At 43.8% G+C, this 15,591-nt stretch overlaps 1 long non-coding RNA gene across 1 annotated transcript in view; it reads left to right on the top strand.

Annotated features, from left to right (window-relative positions):
• Nucleotides 1–15,591, top strand: part of LOC309655384 — a 250,606-nt gene that overhangs the window by 28,173 nt on the left and 206,842 nt on the right. The window lies entirely within an intron of this gene.

The following is a 15,591-nucleotide window of genomic DNA, read 5'->3' as shown; positions in this document are numbered from 1 at the left end:
ATATTCGCAAATGAATCAACGGACAAAGGATTAATCTCCAAAATATATAAACAGCTGGTGCAGCTCAATATTAAAAAAACAAACAACCCAATAAAAAATATGGGCAGAAGACGTAAATAGACATTTCTCCAAAGAAGACATACAGATGGCCAAGAGGCACATGAAAAGCTGCTCAACATCACTAATTATTATAGAAATGCAAATCAGAACTACAATAAGGTATCACCTCACACGAGTTAGAATGGGCCTCATCAGAAAATCTGCAAACAACAAATGCTGGAGAGGGTGTGGAGAAAAAAGGAACTCTCTTGCACTGTTGGTGGGAATGTAAATTGATACAGCCACTATGGAGAACAGTATAGACGTTCCTTAAAAAACTAAAAATAGAATTACCATATGACCCAGCAATCCCACTACTGGGCATATACCCAGAGAAAACCATAATTCCAAAAGACCCCAGGCACCCTAGTGTTCATTGCAGCACTATTTACAATAGCCAGGTCATGGAAGCAACCTAAATGCCCACTGACAGACGAGTGGATAAAGAAGATGTGGTACATATATACAATGGAATATTACTCAGCCATAAAAAGGAATGAAATTGGGTCATTTCTAGAGACGTGGATGGACCTAGAGCCTGTCATACAGAGTGAAGTAAGTCAGGAAGAGAAAAACAAATATCATGTATTAAGGCATATATGTGGAATCTAGAAAAATGGTACAGATGAACCGGTTTGCAAGGCAGAAATAGAGACACAGATGTAGAGAACAAAGGTATGGACACCAAGGGCGGAAAGGGGGGGTTCGAGGTGGTGGTGGGATGAATTGGGAGATTGGGATTGACACATATACAGTAATATGTATATAATAGATAACTAATAAAAAAAATTCAACAGTTTCGATTTTTTTTTAAATGCACGCTATGACAGCTGTCACAATACAATGTAACAAAATTGTTTCAAATGAAGTTAAAGACAACTAAGCACTAGTAGAGCCATCTTACAGAAAAACGCGAACGAACTTTTTGGCCAACCCAATAATGGCTCCATCTGTGGTGACAAGTAAAGGAGGTAACATTTGCAAAAGGGTCTTACTGTAAGGTACATAATAAGTGCTCAGTAGATGCTCTCTCCTTTTGGGTCTGCCTTCCCTTACCTACTTCCTTTCTTGTGCCCTCTCCCCTCTGGGACCACCAGATCTTGGGGCACTCTTTGTGTGCCTGATGTGGGGTTGCTTCTCTCCACTCACTATGGAACTGCACTCACTTTAGTCCCCTGCACCTGGAAAGAACCAGTTTCTGCACATTTTTGAGGCACTTGGGCCACAGCAGGACTCAGAGTGCTCTCTCAAGTGTATTCCTGGAGGTCATCGGAGGGGCCAACAGTGAGCCGCCAGGGGTTGGGGATCAAGAGAACCCATTCCCTGCCAGGGGTGTGCCTCAATCACAGCCTGCTATTTTTTTTTTAAAAATTTATTATTTTTTTTGGGCTTCCCTGGTGGCGCAGTGGTTGAGAGTCTGCCTGCCAATGCAGGGGACACGGGTTCGAGCCCTAGTCTGGGAAGATCCCACATGCCGCGGAACAACTAGGCCCGTGAGCCACAATTACTGAGCCTGCGCGTCTGGAGCCTGTGCTCCGCAACAAGAGAGGCCGCGATAGTGAGAGCCTGCGCACCGCGATGAAGAGTGGCCCCCACTCGCCGCAACTAGAGAAAGCCCTCGCACAGAAACGAAGACCCAACACAGCCAAAAATAAATAAATAAGTAAATAAATAAAATTAAAACAAAAACAAAAAACTATTTCCTTAAAAAAATTTTTTTTTAATTATTTTTTTTATAGGGAGGTAGGTGTTTGGGCAGAGCCTATATATTAGTAAACCTGAGTCACACGGGTCAACAGAAGGTGGCAGGAAAAGGAGGGGTTTCATTCATTCTTTTACTCCTTTATCCTTTTATTTTCTTGTTAAAGGGCCCCCTGCAGACGCAGGCCCCTGGAATTGGAACAGTGCCTTGGTATGTTTAACTAGAGAGTGATGAATACCTTTGGAAAGAATGCTGCTGACCAGCCACCGTGTTTAACTAGGGGCAGGGAGCTCCTGCCAACATCTGGTCTGTGCTCGAGCTTTAGAGAATCCCACCATTTTATCAAGCAGCATTTGGTTGTCACAGATGTAGTAGCATGAAGCAGCCTTGTTAATAAGTACAAATGTTACATGCCCACCAAATTATTTCCCCAGTTCATTCTCTTCCCTTGGAATGTAGTGCTTATAAATTATATGAGGTGAATGTTCTTCAGTGGTTTGCCAGAAAAAGGTAACCCTAGGCAGGTGATTTGTAACCACAAACTCTGGGTAGATTCTTTGACCTTACCTGAGAAACCCATTCTAGGCATGTCACTAGACCAGTGGTTCAACCAGGGGTAATTTTGCCCCAGGGGGAACATATGGCAATGCCTGGAAACATTTTTGGTTGTCACAACAAGGGGAGGGTGCTACTGGCATTTAGCGAGTAGAGGCCAGGGATCCTGCTAACCATTCTACAAAGCACAGGACAGGGTTACCCAACAAAGAGTTATTTAGTCCAAAATGTCAGTAGTATCGAGGTTGAGAAACCATGGTTTAGGCCAACCAATGTCCAGTGCTGGCTCTCTGCTGTCACTGGCGTGTGAGGTCCAGGTGGCTTTGTCCAGCCAAAGCCTGGCTCTCACCTGCTGAAACAGCTCACTTAGGTTGGTCATGGTTAGATCTGGGCACACTGTGGTCAAACGATGATGGTGACACCTACATGCATGACTGTTTCATTAATACCTACTCTGTGCCCGTCCAGAGCTGGGCCCCTTATGCACATTATCCCATTGAATTCTCACAACAGTCCCAGCTCATGTAGATGAGCAAGCAGATCCTCAGACAAGTGCAGTTGCCTGGCCAAGCCTGCACGGCTAGTAAGCAGAGGATTCAGGGTTTGTACCCAGGTCTCTTCCCTCCAGAGCCGGGGTTGCCTATTCCCGAGAAAATCGAGGGGAAGGGCAGTGGCTAAGCGTCTTTCATTCAGCTTTTGGATGGGTTTTGCCCAGGAATTGGTCATCCCCTCCTTTAGGTAACCTGTAGTTGGATTAAGTCTTCGCCTTTGTAACTTTTTAACCTTACCTTGATTCATCTTTAATGACTAGTGATTTTGGCCGGTACTCTTTTCATAAGTAACAGCAACATCATGTCACACAATGAGCAGAGTAGCTTGCCTGAATCTCTCAATCTTCACATTGCCTAAGCAAGGCGTGCCGTAGTGCGCCTCGGCTTCTCTGGTGCCGCCAGATGGTCCTCATTGAGCTGGGCTGACACTGCTCCTACCTGCATCAGCTGTGAGGACATGGAAACTCAGGGGCCCTCCAGGCTCCCATGTCTGATGCCTGCAAACACTCTTGTCACCCATACAGCTATTGTAACGCTGAGACTTCTGTGGGTAGCTCTGGAGAGGTCCCACTGGTACCAGAGTACATGGGTAGCCAGGCCAAATACTTAATTCCAAGACAAGTTCCGGCAGTTAGGCATGTCGCACAGCTTCTTTGGGTCTCGGTTTCTGTATCTGAACACAAGGAGATGTACTTTTTGCACTTTTCTATCTCTATAATTCTGTGGCTCGAGACAGAGAGAAATTTGAATTCCAATCTGAAGGTAGAGGGGAAAAGTCCAGAGAGATTGCAGTTTGCCACATCAGAAGGAAGGCAGAAACTTCAGACTAGAGCTCCCATGTTTAGACTTCAGCAAGCTTCTGTTACCTGTGCAATTTCCCACCTTCATTATTTTTTATCTTTGTTGGTTTACAGAAAACCCTGAAAGTGGGTGTGGGCAAGGGGAAGGAGGCAGACTAATTCTGGGTCCCTCAAAAACACTGTGCCTTAGATCTAACTTCATGTTTGTGCTCCCCAGGGTCTGTCTCTCTTGGAGAAGGCCAGAGGAAGCTTTCTCTAGTTCTTCTGGCTAAATACTCCTGAGTAAATGCCCTCCCCCCCCTTCCCCACGTACTTTGGTCTGGGTCCTTGCCACCCCTCCACTCCCCCCATATCCCCTTCAAGAGAATGCAATCTGCCCCTGTTCACAGGGCGGGTCACACTGGAAATTATGATGGGACCCTGTACTGCCTAAATCCTGCTGACAGGCTGGGGGCTACACCTCACCTGAGGGGGAGGTCCTTAGTAGTAGACTGGCCAGTGAGCGAAGTCAACCGGATTCCCTCTCTGGGAAAAATGTGAGTTAGGAGTCACAGGTGAACAGAACACTCAGGCTAAAAGATCCTGTCAGCTAAGAGGCTGAGATGAGCATTAAGGTAACAGTCCTTTTTCAAGGTGAGGAAATTGAAAGATGAAAGATGCTCATTGAGGGTTAAGATTTGCATTCGTGACAGAACCTGGGAAGGTCTGGTTGGGCCACTTCGTGATCATCTGCTGTGCTGGCCGTGTCAGGGTGAACAAAACAAGTTAGACCCCTGCCAGGGCGATGTGTGCTAAGAGGCACAGCTATTAGAAGGGGCTTCAACAGGATTTGTTTTGTGACTTGCTCTTTGCTTGAAAGTCTCTTAGTGCAAGTGGTAATTTGGATTTCAGGAGGACAAGTGCAAGTGTAAAATCCATTCTTTAAAGCCCAGCTTGGAGCAGGCCCTGCCTGTGAAAAAACTGGGATGCCTATGAAATTGGCTTTCTGGTTCCATGGCTTTCTGGTTCCACAAGGCCCTTCTTTCTCTGTTCTTCCATCTATTTCCCCAGCTCCACAGCCACCTTTCCCCTTTACAAAACTTCCCTATATTGTAAAGTAAAAAGTGACTCAACATATTACCAAGTGAAGGGAACTAAACTGAAAAAGCTACACACTGGATGATGCAACACTGTGACAATCTGGAAAAGGCAAAACTATGGAGATAGTGAAAAGATCAGTGGTTGCCAAGGGGAGGGGCAAATAGGTGAAGCACAGAGGATTTTTAGGGTAGTGAAAATACTCTGTATGATACTATAATGATGGATACATGTTATACATATATGGTCAAACCCATAGAATGTACAACACCAAGAGTGAACCCGAGTGTAAACTATGGACTTTGGATGGTATTGTGTCAGTGTAGGTTCATCAGTTGTAACAAATGTACCACTCTGGTGGGGGATGTTGATATGGGGGGCTGTGTACGTGTGGGCAGGGGTATATGGGAGATCTCTGTACATTCCTCTTAATTTTGCTGTGAACCTAAAACTCTAAAAAATAATGTCTTAAAAAAAAAGCAAAGCCAAAACCAACGAACCAACGAACCAAACAAAATGTGTGTTAAGACAGAGTGTTACTTATACTACTAGTTAATTTTACCTTTGAAGACAAATAGCTTTAAACCAAAGAAAGAGTTGTAATTTTATAGCACAGAGGACTGAGCATCACACTAAAAACAGCATTTATTCAGCATCTCTATAAACTCAGCAACCGTGGTTGACATTGTCGCTTCCTAACCCATCAGTCAGGCTGTACCAACCCCTCCTTCTTGCTGGAAGAGCCTGACGTCTGTTTGGCTCCTCCGCACGTATCCCAGGGAGGGGACTTGTAGCCCTGTACCAGGAGGAACATGTTGCTTTGATCTAAGCCAATCATGCTGCCTGGATTCCTCTTGTCAGGGATTGGTTTAGAGATGGAATGCAATGCAGACCCGGCTAGTGAGACATAAGGGGGCTTCTGGAAGAGGTTTTCTCCCTTGATATGGAGTGTCTTGGGGGAGAATCTCCTGCTCTCCTGCTGATTGTTGTTGCATGAGGTGGTGCTGCTTGGAGCATCTTTTGCCATTTTTGCATCCATCAGTGGAGACAGATTGCAGATGGCATAGCAGAACACGGAGGGCATGAGTCCTCGATGACATAAAAAACTGCTTAACTAGCTTTGGAGCAGCCCCAATTCCGAGCTTCTTATTCTAATTCCCACCCACCCCTCCTTTTTTTTTTGATACTTTTAGTGAAGTATTCTGTTATTTAGAGCTGAAAGCATCCCAGTGAATGCCATGCTAAATGCTTTGTATAGATCATCTCACTTAATCCTCACAACTTTATAATGATGAGAAAATGGTGACTTAGAGATCTTAAATAGCTTTCTACAAATCACACAAGCAGCAAGTGGGGCCTCAAACCAAGATGCCTGCCTTCAAAAAGCCTGGTTCTCAACCACTATGGTCAAAAAACTGTCTCTTGCCTCGACCTCCCTCTGGGACCTTAAGTAAATCTCTTAACCTTGCAAGCCTCAATTTTCTCATCTGTGAAGAAAAAAACTGGATGGCCTCAAATGTCCTTCCCAACTCTAAAATTCAAGGAGTAAAATATCACCTTGTTGGACACAGGAGGCCCTCGCTGCTGGCCTCAGAACAAATTCTGGACTGTTCCTAATCCTTCACTTGCTCCAGGGTAAAAATCTCAGGTGGAAGCATTTAGGTCATTTGGACTTAAGTTGGATGCCCTTGTTGCCAGGGGCTGGGAGTCCAAGTCCAGGTGGGGTTCCTCCAGAAGCAACCCCAAACAAGGATTTGAGTGCAAGTGGTTAATTTGGGAGGTGATCCAAGGAAACACTGGAAGGGAGTGGGAAAGTCAGATGGGGAGAGAATGAAGTAATAAAGGGTGTGTTATCAAGAAAATTACCCCTGTGGGCAACTAGAGCATAACCCTGCTGGGAGACAGTGTAGACCATGCACCTCAGAGCTATGTCACTGACGGGCAAGGAGGTAGGATGTTTGTCCATCAACCCTAGACAGTCATTAGCTGAGAGCTGCTGGGTAGGAGGCGCAGTGTACCTTTCCTGCTCCTCTTGCATCCTGCATTTACAAAGTGGGCTTTGGGGGCCAGAGAAAGCCCTCAGGCAACAAGCCACGGGTGCTGGCAATTGGAAGTCTGACGATGCATAAGCACCCAGCATTTGCTGCCTCTCGCCCGCATTTACACAAACATAGGAAGGAAGTTCAGAAGCTGGGCGGCCACCATGATGAACATCCATCCTGGGGTCCTTGTGAAATCCTGCCAGGTAGGCAGCCACGCTGTGTTGGGGGTCCCTACAACCCACATAGACCTGGGTCCTCTGGGCACCCCCAGAAACTGAGGCTGGGCGCACTAGCTAGAAATACAGCCAGTTCAGGCTCTGGTGTCTCATGGTGTCCTATGTGTCATCTCGTCTCTCATGGAACCACGAGCTCCTCAAGGGTAGATACCATCTTTGATAATATTTGCTTCCCTCTTACCAATTGCATTCTTTACAATGATAGGCACACAGCAGCCACTAATATGTTTAAAAGTTGAATTCAATGTTTTTGTAAATACTATTAGTAGTAGTCTATATAGGTTGATGGAAAATTAGTCATAACTATTTGTAAGGATCCTGTAAATCACATAGAACATACCTTTTCTAGACCAAAACCCCTTCTACAAGGTCCCTGTTGTGACTGTTAGTTACAGCTACCTTCCAGTGACTTCCGTGGGCCAGTGTGCTGGTGTGGGGAAGAGTGGGCCTCTGCAGTCAGCTGCCTGCCTTTGAATCTCCGCTAAGCGTTATACTCTGTACGTGGCCTTGGGGAAGTTAGGTAATGTTCTGGAACCTTAGTTTACTTAATCTACAAAATGGGGATAAATGGTAGTATCTCCTTACATAGGGTTGTAAAGATGAAATAGAAAAAATGGATACAAACATAAATATAAATTCATACATACATACCATATATACATATATGTTTTATATATCTCTATAGATAGTGCTATTTAGCACAGAATCATAAAAGAGCAAACACTCTGTCTGGGGTGGCTATTATTGTTATTCCAGAGAGAGGTTATTCCGTCTTCCTGATGATGGACTTCTTCATTTGGGAACAGCTGTTATTGTCAGCAAGTGCTTCAATATATCAAGCCTGGATCTTTTGTCCTCTAACTTCCATGCAAAGGTTCAGTATTGAAACTAAATTGTTAATTCCACTCTCCCAAAGGAATAATTTTAAACATGTGTTGTCTTCTGAAACTAGAGAAGATAATTCTTTTTCATTTGCATGATTTGCCTTCAGATAACAGAAATGAGTTATAACACAGTGTTTCCCGAGTGTCTTCTGAAAAATCTGCTCTCTGAGGAAAAAGTCTCTTTCAAGTCACCATGCCCATTCCTACATTAAAGGCTCTGAGAAGTCCTGCAGTAAATCATTCCCCAAACTAATTTGAGCATGGAATCCTTTTGCCATGTGACATTTATTAAAATCTCTGCAATTTCCTGGCAGAGATTTTGATTTGTTTGCCCTCTTTTCAGCAAGGATTTTGGTGCCGACCACCAATACTACAGATACTGAAAATAAGTGCCTTATTTTCACAAAAAATAATTTAATTTTTTTTCACTTAAAAACTTCCTTTCCCCCCTCTTCCTTTTGCTCTCTTCAAAAGGACATTTTTCACTGTCTGCAAAACTGGAAAGGCAGGCAAAAGAGCCTGCTCTCTGCTCTCAGCCTTCCTCTCATCCACTTCCTGTCACCGGTAAAACTACTCCTGTTTCTTGAATACCAGCTGCTCGACCCCAGCAGCAGACTGAGAAAGAGTTCCATGTGGAGAAACTTTGCTGGCCTTTTTTGTTTTTTTTGTGTTTTATTTATTTATTTATTTATTTTAACATCTTTATTGGAGTATAATTGCTTTACAATGGTGTGTTAGTTTCTCCTTTATAACAAAGTGAATCAGTTATACATATATATATGTTCCCATATCTCTTCCCTCTTGCGTCTCCCTTCCTCCCACCCTCCCTATCCCACCCCTCTAGGTGGTCACAAAGCATCAAGCTGATCTCCCTGTGCTATGCGACTGCTTCCCACTAGCTATCTATTTTGCGTTTGGTAGTATATATATGTCCATGCCACTCTCTCACTTTGTCACAGCTTACCCTTCCCCCTCCCCATATCCTCAAGTCCATTCTCTAGTAGGTCTGTGTCTTTATTCCCGTCTTGCCCCTAGGTTCTTCATGACTTTTTTTTTTTTTTTCCTTAGCTACCATATATATGTGTTAGCATACAGTGTTTGTTTTTCTCTTTCTGACTTACTTCACTCTGTATGACAGACTCTAGGTCCATCCACCTCACTACAAATAACTCAATTTCGTTTCTTTTTATGGCTGAGTAATATTCCATTGTATATATGTGCCACATCTTCTTTATCCATTCATCTGTTGATGGACACTTAGGTTGCTTCCATGTCCTGGCTATTGTAACTAGAGCTGCAATGAACATTTTGGTACATGACTCTTTTTGAATTATGGTTTTCTCAGGGTATATGCCCAGTAGTGGGATTGCTGGGTCATAAACATAGGCAGAACACTCTATGACATAAATCACAGCAAGATCCTTTTTGACCCACCTCCTAGAGAAATGGAAATAAAAACAAAAATAAACAAATGGGACCTAATGAAACTTAAAAGCTTTTGCACAGCAAAGCTGTGCAAAAACAAGACCAAAAGACAGCCCTCAGAATGGGAGAAAATATTTGCAAATGAAGCAACTGACAAAGGATTAATCTCCAAAATATACAAGCAGCTCATGCAGCTCAATATCAAAAAAACATCCCAATCCAAAAATGGGCAGAAGACCTAAACAGACATTTTTCCAAAGAAGATATACAGATTGCCAACAAACACATGAAAGAATGCTCAACATCATTAATCATTAGAGAAATGCAAATCAAAGCTACAATGAGATATCATCTCACACCGGTCAGAATGGCCATCATCAAAAAATCTAGAAACAATGAATGCTGGAGAGGGTGTGGAGAAAAGGGAACACTCTTGCACTGTTGGTGGGAATGTAAATTGATACAGCCACTATGGAGAACAGTATGGAGGTTCCTTAAAAAACTAAAAATAGAACTACCATACAACCCAGAAATCCCACTACTGGGCATATACCCTGGCCTTTTTTTTTTCCCACTGTCCTAGGCGAGGGGATTTCTCATTGTAGTGAGCGTGAAAAATTAAAACCTGAAAAAGAGGGCATGTTTTCACCAGAACCTTTTCCTCTTCAACCTCTTCCCAGTGTTGCTAAAAAATAGTTCTAAAGAAGAATATCTGCTCTGTAACTGGGCTCCTTACTCAAAGCAGGAGGTTGAGAGAAAGGTCAACCCGATGATTTGAATGACAATGGCTTTTCTTTATTGTTGCTACCTTGATAAAGGCAGGCCTCACTCCTTTTGCAGGCAAACCGTGTAATTAGGTGTGAGGGGCTGTGCCTTAGAGAAGCTCAGAGCCATAGGATCTCAGCACTGGCTCACCAAGCCCAGACTTTCCATTATACAAACGAAGCAGTTATGGCCCAGAGAGGTTAACTGCCTTGACCCAAGTCACAAAGCAGAGGTGGCTTCTTCCTACTGCTCTAATGATACCTTTTTTTGCTTTCCTTTTTGCTCTTTTCTGTGTGTGGGTTGTGGGGAAGAGAGGGGATGTATGGCTTCAAAAATCTGATTTTTACCTTTCCCCACTTGCAGCCAAGAAATACATTGCTGGGCTTAACGATCTTTCTCATTCATTCAATAAATATTTATTAAGTGCTTACTGGGTGTCAGGCATTGTGCCAGGACTTTCTTCAACTGGGTGTGTTAAACAAACATGATTTATTTCCCTCTGAAGTTGGTAGAATAAGACCCTAGGCCAGTTGCTATATGTACAAAAATTGCCATTTTATATTTTCTGGTGTCTGGCACCAGGCAGTTTGGACCCAGTCACCAAAGGACCCCATTGGTGTTTCCAGCCCCTTGTGTCCCTTGAACTGAGACCTTGGCCTTGAAGCTTTACAGAGATGGCCTGCAGAATCTTTGTGTATCTGTCTCCTTGCTAGGTACAGGGACGGTCCTTTTCCTTGAACACTGTGGTAATATGGAACGGTCCGAGGGTGGTGCCCTTGTGCCGGTCCCCCATCGCCACAGTGCCAGGGACCTGGCTAAGCTGACTGGGGGTGTTCCCCAATCCAGACTCCAGGGGTGAGCAAACTGATGCTGGGAGGAAGGGAAGGGAGTGGAAGATGCATGCTCTGGTTTATAGGAGGTCATTAACCCTTGGTCAGGTCCCACCCTGAGGTATTCAAACTTAAATTCAACACACATTTACTGAGTGCCTTCTACATGCCACTCACAGGTCAGAGTGCTTGTACATAGCAGTAAGCAAAACAGGCAAAGGTCTCTGCCCTTGTGGGATGTACGTATGACGGTGGAACGTACATAGGGCAGCTTCCTGTGGATTCACTGATAGCTAAGTCCAGAGAGTGAGGCACAGGGCAGGCCCCCAAGGCTGCTCACCAGGGTGGAGAGAGACAAAGAGGGTTTCCAAAGAAATACTTTATTCACGTCTCCAATTTTTCTGGGCCCTGACTTTTGCTGTGCTCTCAGTAGAAGCAGGAATGGCCTGTGTCTTTCCTTGTAATCGAGATCTTCAATCTCCCGACCATCTCCCGACCATCTCCCAACCATCATCTCCCATAGTTCTGGGCAGCAGCGGGAGGACAGCCCACCCACAGCACCTTGCCTTCATCATTCCACCTGCAGAGAAGGTAGGGCTCTTTGGTGACTGGTGCTGATATGTCAAACTTGTCTCTGTAATCAATATGATGAAGAGACTGGAAGGTTGCTCCTATGACACTCTAGAGCTCAGAAATATCAAAAAACCAGCATTTCCCTGCCCAAACAAGTCAAAGACTGAAGAAGAAGCTGTTCCATTAGAGCCAACGTTTTCAAACAATTGTCTTCGGATCAGCAGCCCCGGCATCCACTGTGTGTTAGTTGCATAGTGTTGCTTAACAAATTACCCCAAAATTTAGTAGCTTAAAACAACAAACATGTATTATCTCACAGTTTCTGTGGGTCAGGAATCTGGGTGTGGCTTAGTTGGGAGCTTCAGGCTCACAATCTCTCATGAGGTTGCAGTCAGGCTGTCCAGTAGAGGCTGTGGGCCCATCGGAAGGAGGGGAGATCCACTTCCAAGCTCACTCATGTGGTCGTTGTTGGGTCTCTGTCTCTCACCCCATTAGCCTTGTCATACGGCTGTTTCTTAACGTGACACCTGGCTTCCCCTAGGGCAGGAGATCAAAGAGAGAGTGAGCGATCACTCAAAATGGGAGCCACAGTTTTTATATAACCTAAACTTGGAATTGATATCACATGGCTTCTGCCTATTCTGTGTGTTAGAAATGAATCAATAAGTCCAGGGTATGACTGCTGGGAGGTGGGAATGATTGCATGCCAGGAAGAAAGGAGGTAGGGGATCTTGGAGGGTCTTCTGAGGTGACTTGATTGGCTCAGGGTTCTTGTCCCCCCTCAGCTGTTCAGATATGGATTCTCTGCCACAGAAAAGGATGCAGCCCGTGGGTAGACAGAGGGTCAAAGAGCACTTCAGAGAGAGGAAATGCGCTTTCACACTAATCCTCCTTATTGGAGACCCCTGTGAGATCTGTCCCTTTGTTAAGAGCCAGTGGGGAGGGGACATGGGGCAGTGCTGATTGTTCAGTTCCCACTAGGATATGTCCTTCTGAGAATAAGCAGTCCCCAGATTCCATAGCAAAGGGAAAAAAGGATTGCATTTGGAAAGTTGATTTCAATTGGGTATATAGACTTATCCCAAATTAGAATAAAGTAACTAGCTGTGAAAAAGGGGACAGACAAGTAACGCAAGGTAAGAGCAGGGTGTAATGCAGTAGAGACTGGTGAGGACTAGGGAGAAGTGGAAAGTGAAGACCCCATTAAAGGGGGCAGCTACTATATAGCTTCACTTGTGGCTATATAGGCAATTGTTGCTACATCTTCACATTTTTAAAGAAAAACCTGAAATCCAGACTTTTAATTGAAATTTCCCATGTACAAAATGTTGGCAACTAATTTAAAAAATTTAAAAGCACTGGGTTGGCCCATTAAACACACACATATGTGGGCAAAGTGCAAGAAATACAGGCAGACGATGCACACTTTTCCTGAGCAACATTTCTCCTTACTGTTTCATCTTGAGGGCCATATCCCAGAAGAACTAGAATGAGGGCAGGGAGACATTGGGTATTTATGGTATGTTATGGTGCAAAATAGTTCTGAAAAAAATAATATAAATTTTTATCCTTACTTATTTGATCACAAAAATAATGATGTCACCTTGCATGAGTGCTGACCTCACAGGAAATGATTAAACTAAGTTTTGATGAGCTTCATGTAAAAGAGCAAAGAAATGTCTATATTTTCTCAACTGGCTATTTGAGGGCAAGGGGTCTTCTTCCTATTTTAGAGGAAGGAAATAGAGATGCCCTGAGGTTTCTGTAGGAACTGACCAGATATCCCAAAGAAATCCAGTTTTGAACTGAGACAAGTACTAATGCTTGTGTTTGCCTCCAGGGAAATCTCTACATGAATAGAAGAGAAATAATTAACTGGTGAAAATGGGAAACAAGAGGCTTCAGGTTAGACATAAGGAAGTACTTAGAGACTAAGAGGACCTAAAGGCATTGGAACGATAGAGAGAAGAAACTCATTATTTTTTAGCCTAGAGTTTCTAAATGGAAGAATTAACAGCTTTCTTGCCGATCTGCTCTGTGAGCAGTCCTACTCAGAAGGGGATGTGCGAAGGAGGCAGCCCCTGGACCCTCTTCATCCTGTGATTTCTTCTGGGGCCCAGCAAACAAAGGCCCCCCAGTTTACTAACCCACCAAATGATTTACCAGCTGTCCCTTCCCCCAGGAGGTAAACAGGCAATAAAATAAATGAAATTCCTATTCTTTATTACTTGACCCCCATAAATCATCACTCACTCCAGGTGAGCACTTATCTCTAAGGCATCACAAAATATTTGAAGTGCTATCTTCTTTATTATGAATGAAATAGAAGAAATGAGCAAAAAACCAAATGATGATGTGTCTTAGTGCAAGGACAATTCTGCCAGCAGTAACTGTTAAATTTCAGAAAACAGGAGACTGTGTGTGTGTGTGTGTGTTTGTGTGTGTGTGTGTGTGTGTGTGTGTGTATGTGTCAGGGGAGTGAGGATTCTTAGGGCCTTCTCAGTTTCTTCCATTCTGTTCCAAACCTTTCCTAGGATTAGATTCACTCTGAACTTTAGGTCCTCACAGAGCGACGGATAGATAGAAGCATATGGGATGTTACTTTCCATTCTTGGTTACTTATAAAGTCTATCTTGAACTAAAAGCTTATTGTGCCAAAATAGGGGGCTTTTGCATCTTGCTGGTGAGCAGACGGGTGCTATCCTGTCACCATGACAACAAGTATTTGCATTAAAGAGGCTCCTCAGACCACATTACAGTCCCATGGCCCAGAGGGACCCCTTTGAAGACCTTGTAATCTTTTCCCTAAGCGTGATTAACATCTTCTGAACATAATCATGAGCCATGTTCTGTAACAGATAATTACCTACTGCAGTTAGCATCTTCTGTCCCTGAGAGCTCTGTGAAATTCATAGAGTGCAAGATTTACTCTACTGTTACTTTACCTAACCAACTAAAATAAAGGAATTTGACTTCTTAAAATCTGGGGAAGGTTGCATTTTACACAAATATATTGTGTTGACCCTGGCATCATGTGTATCTGTCACGTGCTCCGGGCTGTTCTTCACCCCATTTTTGAATACCTGCTGCAGGCATTTTCTGCAATGCCAAGGGCTCCCTTATCCTGTCTGTGTCTCCTCTTTTTCCCATGAAGTGTGCTCACTTCTAGTCCCAATTTGTGCTTTAGATTTATTGCAGTCACTTGCCTGGATATACGGGGACTTTTAAAAATTTCTCTTCATAGAAGTTTCCCCTGTAGATTTCTCTTTATCACCTAACATCATTTCTTGAGACTCCCAAGGCTCGTGTCATGACCCAGGGGAGTCCTGTTTCTCTCTTGGCTCTACTTTACCCAGGAAAGTCTCTCTTCCATAGGTGAAAGCCTCCTCTTCCAGGTTCCCTAACCCCATTTTATCTTTAGGGGTACACTCAAAACTTAAGGGAAGCTAGATGAAACGGATGTTAAAAAGAGTGTTTGAGAGAAAAAGGAAAGAAAAAAGAAAACTCCAAACCCCAAGCTACCATAGAGATGGACCTTTACTGATATCTTTCCAAGTCTTTGCACTGTATTACACTGTTGTTATGCAAATAGGATGTGGAATCATTATGATGATAAAGAGCACTTCGGTGTTTTAAATGTTACCTCGCTGGAGTACCAGGATTCTGAAGGTGAAACAGTAATCTTTAATATCTTGCCATCTCTCGCAGGGTAGGGGTGGGGGCATGAAGAAGACTGACACACACCATGTCTACGCCCTGCCCTGATAGTCTTTCTTTGCTAATAAAATTGACTAAAAGGATCTTCCAGTGCTATTTGGGTGCCATATTTTCCGAACTCCAAATCAGGAACCATGGCAAAGCCATCGTACTATGTTGGTGGTAGAATCAATGTCTCCCAAAGTCATGAGATTGAGGGAGGTAGTCAAAGCTTCACTCTGGAAGGGAAAAAGGCCTGGAGAGGATGCAAAAGGTCAGCCTGCTGGATGGAAGGTGTGGGCTGTCCCATGTTGAGTACATATATGTGCTATGTATCTCTATATGTGTATGAAATA

Source organism: Balaenoptera physalus (genome assembly GCF_965194825.1).
Source record: "Balaenoptera physalus genome assembly, chromosome: 2".
Classification (NCBI taxonomy): domain Eukaryota; kingdom Metazoa; phylum Chordata; class Mammalia; order Artiodactyla; family Balaenopteridae; genus Balaenoptera; species Balaenoptera physalus.
The sequence above is the reverse complement of the archived record's forward strand: the minus strand, read 5'-3'. Positions and strand labels throughout refer to the sequence as shown.